This window comes from Mus caroli, chromosome 1, assembly GCF_900094665.2.
Source record: "Mus caroli chromosome 1, CAROLI_EIJ_v1.1, whole genome shotgun sequence".
NCBI classification, from domain to species: Eukaryota; Metazoa; Chordata; class Mammalia; order Rodentia; family Muridae; genus Mus; species Mus caroli.
The window spans coordinates 156,669,733-156,685,185 of NC_034570.1; the positions used below are offsets into that span (position 1 = coordinate 156,669,733).

Below are 15,453 nucleotides of genomic sequence, written 5' to 3' on the forward strand. Positions count from 1 at the left end.
TGAAGGGACCCTGTTAAAGCTGTCTCGTATGAGGCTATACCAGTGCCTGGCAAATACAGAAGTGGATGCTCACAGTCATCTATAAGATGGAACACAGGGCCCCCAATGGAGAAGCTAGAGAAAGCACCCAAGGAGCTGAAGGGGTCTGCAACCCTATAGGTGGAACAACAATATGAACTAACCATTACCCCCAGAGCTCGTATCTCTAGCTGCATATGTAGTAGAAGATGGCCTAGTCGGCCATCACTGGGAAGAGATGCCTCTTAGTATTGCAAACTTTATATGCCCCAGTACAGGGGAATGCCAGGGCCAAGAAGGTGGAGTGTGTGGGTAGGGGAGCAGGGCGGAGGGAGGTTATAGGGAACTTTCGGGATAGCATTTGAAATGTATATAAAGAAAATATCCATTAAAAAATAAATAGAAAAAAAAAAGAATCATGACCAATAGACAGGCAGAACCACATGAGAGTAGACGAATCAGTCTAGATACTGCTATAAAACAACGGGGCCAAGAATAGAACCAACTCCTTGGCGGTATGTTCTGGTGTTACCTCCCAATAGTGGTAACATTGATACTATACGTGTTCTTTCCTTCCATTCTTTACAAAACTTGGAGTTTTGTAATCACGTTGAATGATGGATTCCACGTAGCCAAGGGCCGATACCTTTTCATGTTTATATCTACCATCTCAGGAGTGTTCGAAACTAAAGATGTCTTAAAATGACAACGGCGCAGAATGTCTAGGTCATTCTTATTTTGTGCCTCTTAAATGTTCCCTAACCCTGCATGTCTCTGTCGACAGAACAAACATCTGTAGCCTCAAGTGAAACGATATGGTTCCAATTCATTTCATCTCAGCATGAGATTCTGAACCAGAATAGGAGACTGAGAACCTTAACAAAAGCTTTGAGACCAAAGCAATCAATCTTGAGGAAGATGAGTTAAACAGGTTGCAAGGATGTCTAACTAGGTGGGTAACCAGCCATCCCATTAACGAAGGAAGGGGATGTAGGTGGAAATGCAGGTTAGAAAAGCAGGTGGATGAGTTGGGTTTTGGACATGTAGAATTTAAGATGTCTGTGGGACCCTACCAGGGCTCCAGGGACTGTGTTTCATTAGGACAGAAACCGATGCCATTAAATAAGTAATATAAGGACTTACTTGGTCACAATCATTGGTCACAATCTTCTTCAATGTATATAAGTGATTAGTAGTGATAGATTCATCAGAAACTGTGATTGAAAGCACTGGTTCTAGTTAACTTAAGGGACAAGAAAAAAAGAATGCATTGAAGGGTATCAAAACCAAAAGGAGACCTAACGAATATACCTTATTTTAGGAAAGAATTTATTAGCCTCTACACAAACATCTTCTAACCTCAGTGACTTTTCTGCCCAGAAGTTTATTTCTACATTTGCCGCAGACAGACAGATAGTTCCCCTCCAAGAGGTACCATGGGGGTCTAGGCTTCTCTTTTGCTTGGCTTTGCTGTGCTGGACTTCTGCTCCTAGATGAAGGGGAATGAGGATGGGGTGGGGATCAATAAATATATAGATGCTCAACTCGAGCTTCCTAGTATCTATATCTGGAAGTGAATGGAACACTTCTTTAGTCAGGGGTTTTTTTTCCATTAATTTATTTATTCACTTTACATCCCAATGGCAGCCTTCCAGTCCCACCATCACAAGCCCCTCCTCCCATTACTCCCTCCCCTTCTCTCAGGAGAAAAGGGGAAGCCCCTCTTGGGTACCACCAAAGGTACATCAAGTCTCAGCAGGACTAAGGGCATCCTCTCCCACTGAGGCCCCACTAGGCAGTCCAGCTAGGGAAAGGGGACCCAATGGAGGCAAGAGTCAGAAACAGCCCCTGCCCACACTTTGGTTGTTGGGGACCCACATGAAGACCAAGCTGTGCATCTGCTACAAATGTGGAGGGAGAGGGCTAGGTGCAGCCCCTGAATGCTCCTTGGTTGGTGGTTCAGTCTCTATGAGTCCTCATGGGCCCAGGTTAGTTGACTCTGTAGGTCTTTTCTTTAGTCATTTTGGGAGAAATAGAAGAAAATAACAGTGGTTAACATAGTAGTTGTTCTCAGCATTGCTCAAGATGCTTCAGGGCCCTTGGCTTTATGTTGTGGAAACTGTTGAAAAATATCTTTAGGGCTCCCTTGGTAGAAAAAAAATGTTATTTTCCATTCTTGTATTTTCCCAACAACAAGAACAAAAAATTAGCCTTAAGAGAGAAATCCCAATTGGCCCAATTAGGTCAGTTGTCCACTGCTTAGCACTGGGAAGTCAAAGGCCTTTGGGGGATAGTCCACCAATATAAAGAGAATGCACACGTGAATACCCACCACACACACACACACACACACACACACACACACACACACACACTCCAAGTAAATGTCATCTGAAGGGATGCCAGCGGATGCCAGCGCTGTGCCCACTCACACTGAAAATAAGCTGCACTTCATGATGCTTTTCCTGTAATACTTTTATGGGGTAGGAGAGTAGCAATTATTCCCCCCATCTTCCAATTTAAAGGAATCCAGTGCCCTACTGTTATGGCTGCATCCAGGTTTTCAAAGGTGTCAGTGATTCAACCCTATTGCTTTTCATCCCTAACGTTATCTGTTTACACAATACCACAAATCCTGAGTGTGCTAAGATGCTACCGTTTTAGCTATGGACTAAAAATCTGTGGTTGCTGCTAGGGGCTGTGGGTCAGGATTTCTACTCACCCCAGGCTCGCTTCCTTGGTTCTCTGCATTTCTTCCTTAAACTCTCTAAACCATTGACCTAGGCCTTCACGTCAAAGGCACAGTTGCTCCTGTCTAGATTGAGTACCTCCCCACTGAGCAGGAGTCGCCCCTCCCTCCACCCATACATCTGAACCTCAGTGGCCATGGAAGCTTGTTCAGAGGTTTCAGAAATATCCGTGACTGACTCCCAGAAACGGGAGGACAGCCACGGTTGCAACATTAAACAGGAAAACTCTCCCAAACACCCTTGGCTGCCCTTTTGATGATTCAGAAGGTAAAGTCATTCTAAAGTTGGAAAAGCACACGGTGGTTTGGTGCTTTGAGATGGCCGTGACAGATACCCTAGAGACATTTAGACAGGGTGGATGCTGGCAGGGCTGCACCAGCAGACAGTCACAGGAGGTGGGGTGTCCAGAGATCAGCCATTTGGGATTAGACATTGGTCTGGGATCAGTGGCAAAGACTGGCTGTCACCATGCCACTGTTTGGGTAGGAATAAAGTTCCCTGGTGCAGCTCCAGCTGGCAGGAAGAAGTCTTCACCATTTCAGGAAGGCCCCTGCCGGGAAGTTATTATTTTAAAATCTAAAAGCAGCCTGTTCTTTTTCTTACTTCTTTCTATGTACCATATGAGGGCCTGACCTCTCCTTTCTGATGTCCCTTGTAATAGCTTGTTGTTTAAAGATCTTTAATTTTAAAAGGGGGACAGGGACCCCTGTGGAGATGAGGCTGAACACTCCTGCCTCTAGCCTGAGATTAGAATAAGAGGATGCGAGCAAGGGTGCTTAGCTCAAGCTAATGGTAAATAAGAGGATTTTTCAAATTTGAAATTATAGGTGGATGGGAGAAATCACAGAAGCTCCCTCTTTGATGAGCTTTAACACATAGAACAAGTTCAATCCAGGTTGCTTAGATACAAGGAAAACAATATGGCTTTCCACAGGCCTTTCGGTGATTTTTTTTAAATTTCATTTCAAAGGCCCCTGGATTTAAAAATTAATTCTCCACAGAAGGTAATTTCTCAAATCGCCATTCACTGCTTTGTTTTGTTTTAATATTGTTTCCATCTCAGAAAGAAAAGATTTTGCTTATTGATCGCACTTTAAACCAAACAGCAAAGTGGGGAAGAAATTATCCCTGCTGTCACCTTGAGCTGTCACATTTCCACAGTTATTTTGATCGCCAGGGATGGAGGTTCCAACTGACTTAGGTGTTTCTTTTGGCATAGGTAACAGGCAAACCCCAGGGGCATCCCCAGATTCAATAAATGAATTCTGGTGGCTGATCGACCAGTGTGTCACAGAGCAGGTCTGTCCTTGCCTCTCCCTCCTGCTCCCTCCTCAGCTCCACTTTCAGGCAAGATCTCTTCACATGAAACAATGAGGACCTGGGCAGGCCCCTGACTCTGCCTGCCTCAGGATAGACAGCTGCTCTCTCTCTCTCTCTCTCTCTCTCTCTCTCTCTCTCTCTCTCTCTCTCTCTCTCTCTCTCTCTCTGCATAACTTTTAGCCCTGCTGTTGGAGGGAGGCAGTCCACCCCCACTGGGGCTACAGAGGGAAGAAGAAGCCCTTTCCCGAAGGAAACCAGGCAGTTGTTTCCAAATGAAGAGGAAAGGAATGCCAGGCAGGCAAAAACACACACTGTTAACATTTTGTGGAATTCGTCATCAGTTTCTGCTTCGTTATGGGCCAAATGTAGTGCTAACTGAGGAGGCCAGAAATAGGTGTGCTCTCAGCAGGTCCCCGAGAGTAGGCGCCAATTTGGGATTGATTCTTTCCCATGAATACAATGCTGTAGAATTACCTTTGTTTTCCTGTCATTTTTCTATTTTTTTCCTCCATCTCCTCCTACGACTTACCCAAGAGTACTGCGTAGATTACCTAGGCAAGTAAAAGAATGGGCGGGCATGGATCTCTCTCTCTCTCTCTCTCTCTCTCTCTCTCTCTCTCTCTCTCTCCCTTAATTCAAGCTATTCACAGTCCTGTGTCTGGTAGAAAATAAATGTCTCTGCTCACTAGTGATTTTAAAAGCCATTAAGAACCGATTAACTAATCAATGGATTTGGGGGAGGGGATATCTCCCAGGAGGTGAGATTTAATGGAAGTATTTTCTAAGATTGTGTGGAAATGCCCTAGCACCCACCCCTGCTTCCCTGCAGTTCCAGTTTGAATCCTGTCCCACATCCCAGTGATTTCAGTTCAGGCTGTTCAGAGAGGCTACTTGTTGCCAAGACTCCCCCTCCCCCTCATCTCCCTCTTTGCCAGCCATAGCCCGGTGCTGCTAACCAGGGAGATTTGCCCATTAGAAGGGCCTCAGCTCCCAGAGTTCCCATGGCAACAGCCTCCTTGGAGGTCTTTTGTTGCCTGCTAAAACTTTGATCTCAGAGAGTGGCTGCTGCTGTTTCTCTCTGGAAGATTTACAAACAGAGGGAGAAGGATAAAAGAATTGGGGAAGAAAAAAAAAGTTTACTCCTGGCAGAAGGGAGAGGTGGGGGAAAGGAATTGTAAGAGCCACACTCTGGCCCCAAGTCCAGAGAGAGAGCCTTTGGAATTTCCTACTTCTCTGCATTCCTCTCCCCACATTTCATTTGCAGACTTGACCATGCTTCAGGCTTGGGCTCATCCCTGGCAGGGTGGAAACATCCTACTTTAGCACACACCAGCACCTTCAGAATTCTACATGACTTGAGATAATTCCAAAGACTCCCATGAACAGAGCGGCCAAATGAGGAGTGGGCTGTCCTGGGCAATGCTGTCAAGTCTCTTCTCCAGCCTCTTTGTCCTATCCCTGGCCTGGTCTGCCCTAAAATTTACTCAGATGCCCCTGCTGTTTTTATGAAGAATGAGAAAATGTATTGAAAGGAGAGAGGAGAGCCAGAGGAGTTACCCAGGCATCTAACTCCTCTTAGAAACTGTAGCTAAGAGAAGAGGCAGAGAGTCCCTCCAAGATATGGAACCAAGCCTTTGATGTTCTGGGCGAGCTTCTCTTAGTTTCAGGAACTCATTGCATAGAGTCCTACCTAATCTTGTTCACTGATAGACACCACAGAGCTGGTCAGTATTGCTTCAGTTCAGATTTATATTTAAATTGTGATAAAAAAAATTTCATGAGTATTTTTAGCTGTACTGGGATCCCACACAATGAAGACACAAAATGCATAAATGACTTCATTGTGTCCCTATTAAAACTTTGTGTCCTTTATGAAGATAAAAGTTGTGGTTTGGTGGCGATGAAAGAACAGTTTAAAAAAAGATTAAAGCTGTGCTGGGATAATAAGTATCTGTCACAGGTTCTCAGTAGAGGGTGCTTGCTCTGCAGGAGACATTTGATAATGTTTGGATGCCTGTTTTGCTTGTCACACTGGCCAGGAGTTATGAACCCAGTGAGGAGAGGCTGGGAAGGCTTTGGAATACAGACCAGTTCACGATACCCATGCTCTGACTTTACACATCCCAGGTGCCAAGTGTAAGGAAGTCCGCTTGGATACTGCGCATGGTCCGGTGTGAGCATGGCATAGAGGCTTGGGGCCAGACAGCCCTTGGTGTACTAATACGAGCTTAGTTTCCCCAATCTGTAAATCGAGAGAGGGGTCTTAAAGGTCATCCCAAAGGCTGATTGTTAAGAAAAAACCCAGTAGATATTAGTTCCTTCTCTTACCTCTTGCCACTCTCCACATGCCCCCACCAGTGTGTCATCCCTAACCTGAGGGAACCCTCTTTAAGGAAATCTATGTTGAAGTACTCCTGCTAAACGGTTGGTTTTTCCTTAAGCAGATTTAATGGGCCTCTTGTGAATTGACCAAGAATAGACTCACATTTTCTCTTTGACGCCCCAGCCCCCTTTGAAATCATCCTGATGGTGATAAACTTGGGGATTATCTGACCAAACATACCTTGTTATCTTTGGGTTACCTCATTTTGGTTGCTATTGCAAACACCCCGTTTTCTGAGACGTTAGGATGTACAGCTCCCTTCAACTACATCAATCAAGCATTGCGGCCCAGGGAAAGAAGGTGCCTTCATGGAATGGTAGCTGGTTGGAAAATATACCCAAAGACTTCTGACCTGACACAGCTTTGAACTGCCCTGCGTCACTTAAAAACCAAATGAGGCCTGGCAGACGCTCTTCATGAGTGTCCAGTCCCTCAGCCACCCCAGCCAAGGCTGGCCCCAAGCTTGCTCTGCCCTCCCTCCTCATAAGCAGCCCAGCTCACTGTTTTTGCCTCACTTGTTGCTCATCCCTGTGGGAGGAACACGGCCTTCAATTAGCGTGCATTCCTGGCCACCTCGGTTGCCGTGGTTACCCCGGGAGGCGCTGGAGCAGCTGGGTCAACCCGTGCGCTCTTTGTGGTCTTCTGAGCCATTGCGTGGGGGAGGGGACACAGTGCCAGCGCTGGAGTGGGTGGTACCGGGAAATCGGCTCAGTCCCCCAAGGAAAGAATGGCAGTCCGTCAAAGCGGGTCAGGAGACAGTTCCATTTTCTCCAAAGCCAGCTGCCTCTATTCAAAGCATGCAGGTTTGGTTCACACGGGGACCGCGCCTCGGATTTTGTTGAATTGGCTTCCCAGAGAGGGCTCTGGGAAAGGGTCCATCATGGAAGCCCTTTATACCCCAAGAGCGCTTGGCCACCAAGGTAAGGGCAGGAACTCTGGCCTGAATGACCTTATAGCAGTGTACCCTCAGTGCCTGTCTGAGACCTCAGGGCTTTTTTGTTTAAGGAAAGTAGTGGTCCCTGAATATTGGATCAAGTCTAGTGGATATCATTGTGCTAATCTGTTTCACCCAGCACAATAAAGTGCAAGAAACCACACTGATCCCCACAAACTCAATTTCCTCCTTCAGTGGCGTCCTGCCATCCTCATCGAATTTTGAGTCAGTCTAGCTCTCTTCTGCATTCCACCATCTCAGACCAAGTCAAGCATGTTATATTACTAATGATATTTTCCATCCATTCACTGTTTGGGGGCCGGAGGTTGGATCACTAGAGCACTTTGCACAGGCCAAGTACCTTTGCAACCATTATTATTGTTTGTTAGTTTCTGTCTGTATGCCTTTTAATTAGATCACACAGTGTCATGATGTATCCAGTAATCATTTTTCTAGTTGCAATTGCAGGACGTGTTGCAATTTTTTTTCAACAATCTCATCCAACATTTTGTACATCCAGAAATTATAGTTTCATTATGTAAGCAGAGGGGTTCCACAAGCACAGACTGATTTCAGCCATTCAGTGCAAATACCAGGAGATTAAGAGGCACCATGACGTCATGGGGATGGGGGTGGGTGTTTGGGTGGGGGACAGTAGACCCCAGTTCTATTCCTCGATTGCTTTTTAGGCAGTTATACAACTTTCCTTAAGATTTTTAATCTCTCTGGTTTTCTGAAGACATCGGGTGGAGGCTGTGGTAACCTTTGTGGTCCTTTGGAGCCATAAAATATGATATAAAAATATGTAAATAAAAGAAGTCAAGGCCTTTGACCAAACTTACAACCCACTGCCAAAGAGCTGGAAGCCTTTATTAACAGTTAATTGCAGAGGGTCCAATAGTTGTCACTGTATAGAGAGAATTCACTGTCAGGGTGATTCTCCTCTAAGTCTGTAATTTAAAGTGAACTAAAATATAAAAAACACAAAAGGAAAAAAAATAAACACAAGAAATGCTTAAATACATAGTTTATAAATATATGTGAAGGAAAAGGAGGCTCTATCCACATTTGTGACAGATAGTCATAAACTATATTTATTGGAAGCATGGTTGCCATGGGAATATAGAATAAAATCAGGCATGTGTGTGCCCCTGGGAAAATTCCAAATATATTTGGTATTTTAAATAGCCATAGAAACAACCCTTAGGAGCATCTTTACACATAAGGACGAGGGCCAGAGGAAGGCACCTGCTCTCCTCTGAGAGGTAGAAAAGCAGTATATTTGAGAATTGGGAGTGGAGTGTGCAGAGGGTGGATACAGTACAGCCCTGCAGATGGATCCCGAGCATCCCAGGAAAGCTTGGAAGCATTCAGCAGAAAGGAGAAGCTGGAACCGCAAAGACTGGGGAGGCGTTTGCCACCCTCCTGAAGAGGAAGTTCGCTCTCACGGTGCCCTGGCATGCCTGAGAGTGGCTCTTGTTATCTTATTCAAAGAAACGGACAGAGATCACCGTGTTTTGGGCAACACAGGGATGGAAGGACTGCTCTCACCTCACCGTTACACGAGTTTCTCAACACTCTGTCTGCCTGCTGCATGCAAAGGAGCCAGATTTAGTCTCCGAAAACAAGTTTGTATGGTATCTAGAATTTCACCTCCCTTTATACCTTGAAGGCTTTCAACTATCAGACCCTGAGCAGAAGTGTGAAGGGCACAGACCAAAGCAATCTCTTAGGGTAAAATTTACATTCGTATTATATCTCTATAACCAATTCTTTTACCATACACTAGCCTTGTCTGTTTTCACTGGTGTGAGTGAGGTGGCAAGATGTTCTATTGCCTGGAGTACATCCTTGGCACTGAACACTGATTCCCCGGATGCTAACTGTTTTGCCATATGTTGAAAACTGATGCATGTGTGGATTGACAACGGAACAGCTCCTTTATCTTCCCTATTAAGAGCTCACTGGATTGGGTGGAAGGTTCTATAAAGAGCAACATGTCAGAAGTCTAGCTAGAGGTGCAGCCTACCAAACCATGGGGATTTACTGTTGGAAAGCCTTGAAAGTTCTGATGGGTTGGATGAGGGGCCTTCTGGTACTAGGCTGCTAAGATGCTGAGCCTAGGGCATAGTCCCCACTCTACTGGGACCTCTAGCCTGCTAGGCACATGTAAAGGAATCACTGCTGAGAGATAAATGCTCTGCTGAAGGTGTGTGCAGTGTCCCTGGGGAGCCTGGAAGAGGAGATGACATCTTATTGTAGCAACCACACAGGGCTCTGTCAGAACGTACTGTTAGAGTCCTGTAGACCAAGTAATAAGTACTGGACCAATGCAGTTCCAACACTTGTTTTGCTAAAGAACGAGATGAACTACCCTGAGGGCTGTGACTACCAAGGAGAGATTAGCACCTTGGGAGAAATGCGGCAAGGAAGTGAGCTATGAAATGTGCAAAGACAAAGCTACGGGATGGAGAAGTAGGAAGTAGAGCAAGGACTATGTCTCTGGCTAAAGCCCTAGGACCAGAGGGATCCCAATGTCCAAAAGGCAAAGGAGATGGCTAGCGGGTAAAAGCACATTGCTGGATAAGCATAAGGACCTAGGATCTCTGTAAGTGCCAGCTGGACAGACTGCCTATAATCCCAGCTCATAGAAGGCATAGACAGAGGACACCAGAAGAAGCCGGCTAGCTAGATGAGCTGAATCAGTGAGCTCTAGGTTCAAGTGAGAGACCCTGCCTCAAAAATTAAGGTATAGATCAATTCAGTAAGATTCCTGATGCCAATTTCTGGCCTCCATGTGTGTGTGCACACATGCACAGAAGCCTGAACACACATATGTACCCAAGCACATGTGAACGTGTATACATGTTCATACACATATGCACAGTCAAAGGAGGTTGACAAATTACAGTTCTTAGGTTGGTGTTTGAGCTTCGTGGGTGGGTGTGGCTAGAATGAGCCTCACAGATGACCTGTCTCTGTTCCTGCTTCCTGTCTACACCTGACAAAATATCCACGTCTTTGACAAGTGAATGAATGAATGGGTGGGCAAGAGACATTCCGAAGTGAGCTGGTTTCCAGGAATATGTACAAACAGCTCAACTGGGGCTAACTTAGAAGTGGCAGTCTGAGGAAACAGCTGGATTTGACAGTTAGGAGGTAAGAGATGCAAATCATGCATTCGCAGGGCATGCTCCTACTCTGAGCATCCAACCCGAGGACCACATGTAGTTGTGGCCTGGATGCCGGCGTGCTATGAAACTGATGCTTGTATGTGTGCATGCATGAGCTCTTCAAGTGCTTTATGCTTCTGGCTTATTCATGTGGAAATTTTCTTAAAGTAATGGATTTTGCAAGCTTTGCAGAAAACTAAGTGTGTACACGAGAGCCACATTTTCTACTGATCGTTTGAGCTATGATTTGAAGAGAGTAAATATGGCCTTCTTGCCGCAGGGTCTGCTTCTCCTCTTTCCCTTAGACATTAAAGTGACTTGTAATTACCTCTCTTAAGCTGAATTCTGGAAGAATAACAGTGATTCGCAAGCACGGTGAAGCTCTGCTGAAACCCAAGCTGTATTTACTGCTATTGTCTCCGAGATCAGACCCTTGCTGGGCAAGATAGGAGAGAAGAAACGGATAGCACATTTCTAACCGACAGTAGCATTTCTTAGGAATTGTTATGGAAGGAGCTGGAAGCAAAATGGTTTTCAAAAATATAAGACTGCGGCATAAATTCAATTTTTAAAATGCCGTTTAGTTCCAATAAAGTCAGAGTCTTGGCGCAAAAGCCGGAGAGTCTCATACCTTCCTGCTGTTGATACAGTGGCCTTGTCTCTTATACCGAAACTCTTACTACCATGTGAATTCTAAAGACATTTTATTTCACCCACTTGACTGCAAGAGTCTCTCACCCACGCCTCCCTGGGGCTAACTGCACTCAAGTGCATGATGGGAAGTCAGTCTTCACCTCTGGAAGCATCAGTTATTGACTGTTGCTTCAGGGAAAACGAGAGGCTTGATGTGTGCATGCCTGTTAGAGTGTCAAAGTTTGTGAATTCCTCTCCATGTTTCTGATACATTCTCTCTTTAGTTTAGAGTTTCCAATGACTAAATAATGAAAAAGCCCAGGGTGCAGGACAAAGGTCTCTTCATTGATCTGTCCCCCTATGATGCCCCGGTCTGCGTCCCCAGAAGTAAGAAAGGCTAAGAGGTGCTGTGTCTTACTGTTGCTTTGAAATCTTAATTTGAACACTGGTAACCAGAGCTGTCATTCTGCATGCAGGAGCAATGTGAGAACACTGTCAAGGGAAACCAAACAGCCTATGGGGAAATCCAGCTTTCGCTGTGTGCATAAACCCTTTGGAGGATGCGAGCTCATGATCTCAGGGTTCTGTACAGCCCGCAGACATATTTTGTTTAGCTTCTCCACTCTTTAAAAAAATATATGAATTAAGTTGTTGACATTTTTAAGTTATGATATTCCATCATCAAATCTGGGGTCTGGTGAACTTGAGTGAAGGTTCACCTTATGCATCCCCATTGGGCAACAATGGGCTAGAGCCAAAGAGTGGTGGCCTCATAAAGACACTGCCACTTGCCACATCCTGGTGTTCTCAGTTGTCTCACAGATACACAGCTGTGCACATTTGCACTACCAGCTAGCTCCTACAGACCTTTGGGTTTGAGGTCCCATTCACTGAGTATCAGGTTGGAGAACTAAATATGGTGTCCATATGAGGATATTTTGCAAGCAAAAATGGTACCTATTAATAATTACATCAAAACCATGGGCATAAATCAGGACTCTCAGAAAATGAAAAGATATATATGAACCATTACATCCCAGTCCTTCCATCTACTATGAGAAAACTGAGACCAGGAAAGGGAGGGATTTGCCTGAAGTAGTCACCGTATACACCATTCCCTACTGCCTTGACCCCCCCCCTCCAGTGTTTTTATGGTATAACAAGTGGAATAAGTATGAAAATCATATCCTCTTTGGCCATCTGGATATCTTATAGTTGATTGACATCATAGCCAGATGTGGTGACAGCACATCTGTAATCTAAGCACTCAAAAGGCAGAGAGATAGGAGGATCGTGAGTCGCATGCTAGGCTGGGCTACATAGCAAGACTTTGTCTCCAGAAACCCAAGTGAATGAAGGAATAAGTAAATAGTCAAAAACTGTACACACACACACACACACACTTGCCTATCATCTATAAATAATATGGCTAAGGTCATGAGACCACCTACAGATTAGTAGCTTATATACAGAATAAATTTATATTATGATCCAAATTAGTTATGTGGCCCATGATACACCTGGAGATATTTCAAACACTGGTAGACCTGAGGTCTTCAGAATAAGCATGATCATAGTTTCTCATTTAACTGCATCCAAGATAGAGATACCATTTGTCTAGGGAGGAAAACACAACAGGAACCTACCATCAAGCGTCTGATAACTGTTATGTTTACAAACCTTGTTTGTTCCTCTCTTAGTCACTGGCTATTATTATATGGTAACGAGCACTAAGTGTGTGTGAGATGTCTAAGATCCCAGTTTCTTAAACCCTTGACCATCTGCTTATTCCCTTGTTTCCAAGACGTATTTTTAGAGAACATTCTGGACGAGATCATTATTATAATCATGTGCTCAGATTTTGATACCAAACTCCATCTCATCTCTTACCTAGGGAGTTGTGTAAGCCCGAGGGGCACATCTTGGTATTTTGTGAAGGAAGTCTTCTATAGGACACCTTCCTTTTATTTTTTCTATTATTTTACTCTCATACGATACATTCTGACCACAGTTTCCCCTCCCTCCACTTTTCCCAGTCCTCCCCCATCATCTTCCCTCACTCCCAGATTCACTCCTCCTCTGTTTCCCTTCAAAAAATAAGCAAGTCTAATAGAGATGTCATGTAACAAGTTACAGTATGACCAGGTGCAAATTCTCATATCAAGGCTGAGCAAGGCAACTCAGTAGGAAAAGGGTCCCAAGAGCAGGCAAAACAGTCAGAGACACCCTCTACTCCCACTGTTAGGAATCCCACAAGAGCACCCATCTATGACAACTATAAGGTATATTGCAGGGGACCTAGCTCAGACCCATATAGGGTCCCATGACTGTTGCTTTTCTGTCTCTGTGAGCCCTTATGAGCCCCGCTTAGTTGATTCTGTATGCCATGTTCTCAAGGCAGAATGCCTTTCTTAATGCCCAGTTGGCTCTCCTAAGAGACCTTGCACGCCTCAGAAGCGTCTTCTAGTGTCAGCTGTGCAAAGATGGAGGTTCAAGAAGAGAGACTTTCTTGCCAAGGCTTGCTATAGCAGAGCTAGCCTAAAGCATCAGCCTATGATAATATTCCTTGAGAATATGCATGTAGCTTTCCAAATGTGGACCTGTTGCCCTTGCAGGAGGCTTGACTAGGATGCACGTTACCATGGTAATTTCTGCTCCTGTGGAGAGTCTAGGAAACAGAGCAAGTGATAATTTCTTTATCTCTACTCACTACTGCTTTTCCTCCCCGGCTGGATCCTCTCCAGTGTCTCAGGTGCCCTTCCCCTCCTTTGATCTTTACCAAAGCTGTTTTTTGGTGGACTTCCTTAAAGAAGAAGAAAACAGTGACTAGCTGTGACTTCTAGACTCAAAATGTAAACCACCCATTTGTTTTTCTACACTTGATCTTAGCCAAAAGGCTGGGAAGCAATAAAGTTGTTTTCTAAATGAGCAAAACCCACGTGCATGAGTTTTGTTTTTATATGAAAGTCAGACTTTAGACAGATGGGTGGGAAGGTATGGTGTGCTGTGTGTGTAAGTGTGTTTGTGTGTGTGTGTGTGTGTTTGTTCAAATATGGACTAATAGTACTTCCACATATACCTCTTGTTGCATCTAGTTAAATGAGAAGATTCATTTATGTTTACCTTTTAGAGCTCAAACATACCAGTGTTTTAAATATCTCTAGATATGTTGTGCTCCAAGTCATTAACTAGATTCATAGTGGAAAGCCATCCTTGGTATAAACTACAGCACAGTGGACCTGTGGAAATACGATGTTCAACAGTTACATGTGGTTACTGAGCCCTTAAAGTGACAATATGTTGCGGATACTGGCGTAAGGGAAAAAATGATATTAAGTTCATTGTTTCTGTTCGTGTGTACATTTGTAATGTTATTACTAGGAAAGATAAAATTAGCAGTGTTGTCAGCACTGTATTGCCATTGGATGGTGCTGTCCTAGAGATCTTTGCCATGTGCTGAAATAAAGAAGGATTCAGGTGCATGGCTTAGATGTATCAGGGTGACCGTTTATCATCACAAGACAGATGGGACGTTTGCTACTTGCGTGCTGGCATAGCTTTCTATGCTATAGTTCCAGGGTGGTAGTGATACCTCAGGCCTTTCCCTTGATATAAGAATATGGTGAAAATGTGCAGAGCATCTTCTATAAGTCAGGTTCAGCTCCCCCCTCACATCATCATATTTCCTGTACAGCTCTTCACTCCCTAGAGTCCCTGAGAGGCACCTGTTCTGACACCACTCTTAAAGTTTCTATGCAATATCACACAGAAGGCACTTGGGTACATACCACGCCAGCTGTGGGTGCCATATGGAAAAACCATACCATATACATATGTACGGAGTATTTCTGAAGCCAGAAGGAGTGGAGAGGAGTGTGTGTAGCCAGCCTAGCGTTATCTTTTCATTGCCTTTGAACATTTTAATCATTGAGATATCTTTGAGCCATAAATAGAACCATGTAGCTAGTTAACTCTAAGTTAAAACCAAATATGTACTTTTGTTTTGATATGGACATGGGGCTGTGTATGGATTGTATGAAAATGGAGATTGAATGTTTAGATACAGATGGGTTTGACTTTCCACTGAAGTGTGTGGAGAAGGATGTGTGAACGCACGGGGATGGTGAGTGTCAGCCTGCTCAAGCAGGATTTCTCCTTCGGAGGCAGAGATTTCCTCTTCCTATAAACAGTCAGAGATGGGGTCCCCTCTCTGCTTCCCCCTAGGGTAGGTGCACCCTTCCC

The 15,453-nt window shown here is 44.6% G+C and overlaps 1 protein-coding gene across 3 annotated transcripts in view; it reads left to right on the forward strand.

Annotated features, from left to right (window-relative positions):
• Window positions 1–15,453, forward strand: part of Ildr2 (immunoglobulin like domain containing receptor 2) — a 60,213-nt gene that overhangs the window by 20,768 nt on the left and 23,992 nt on the right. The window lies entirely within an intron of this gene.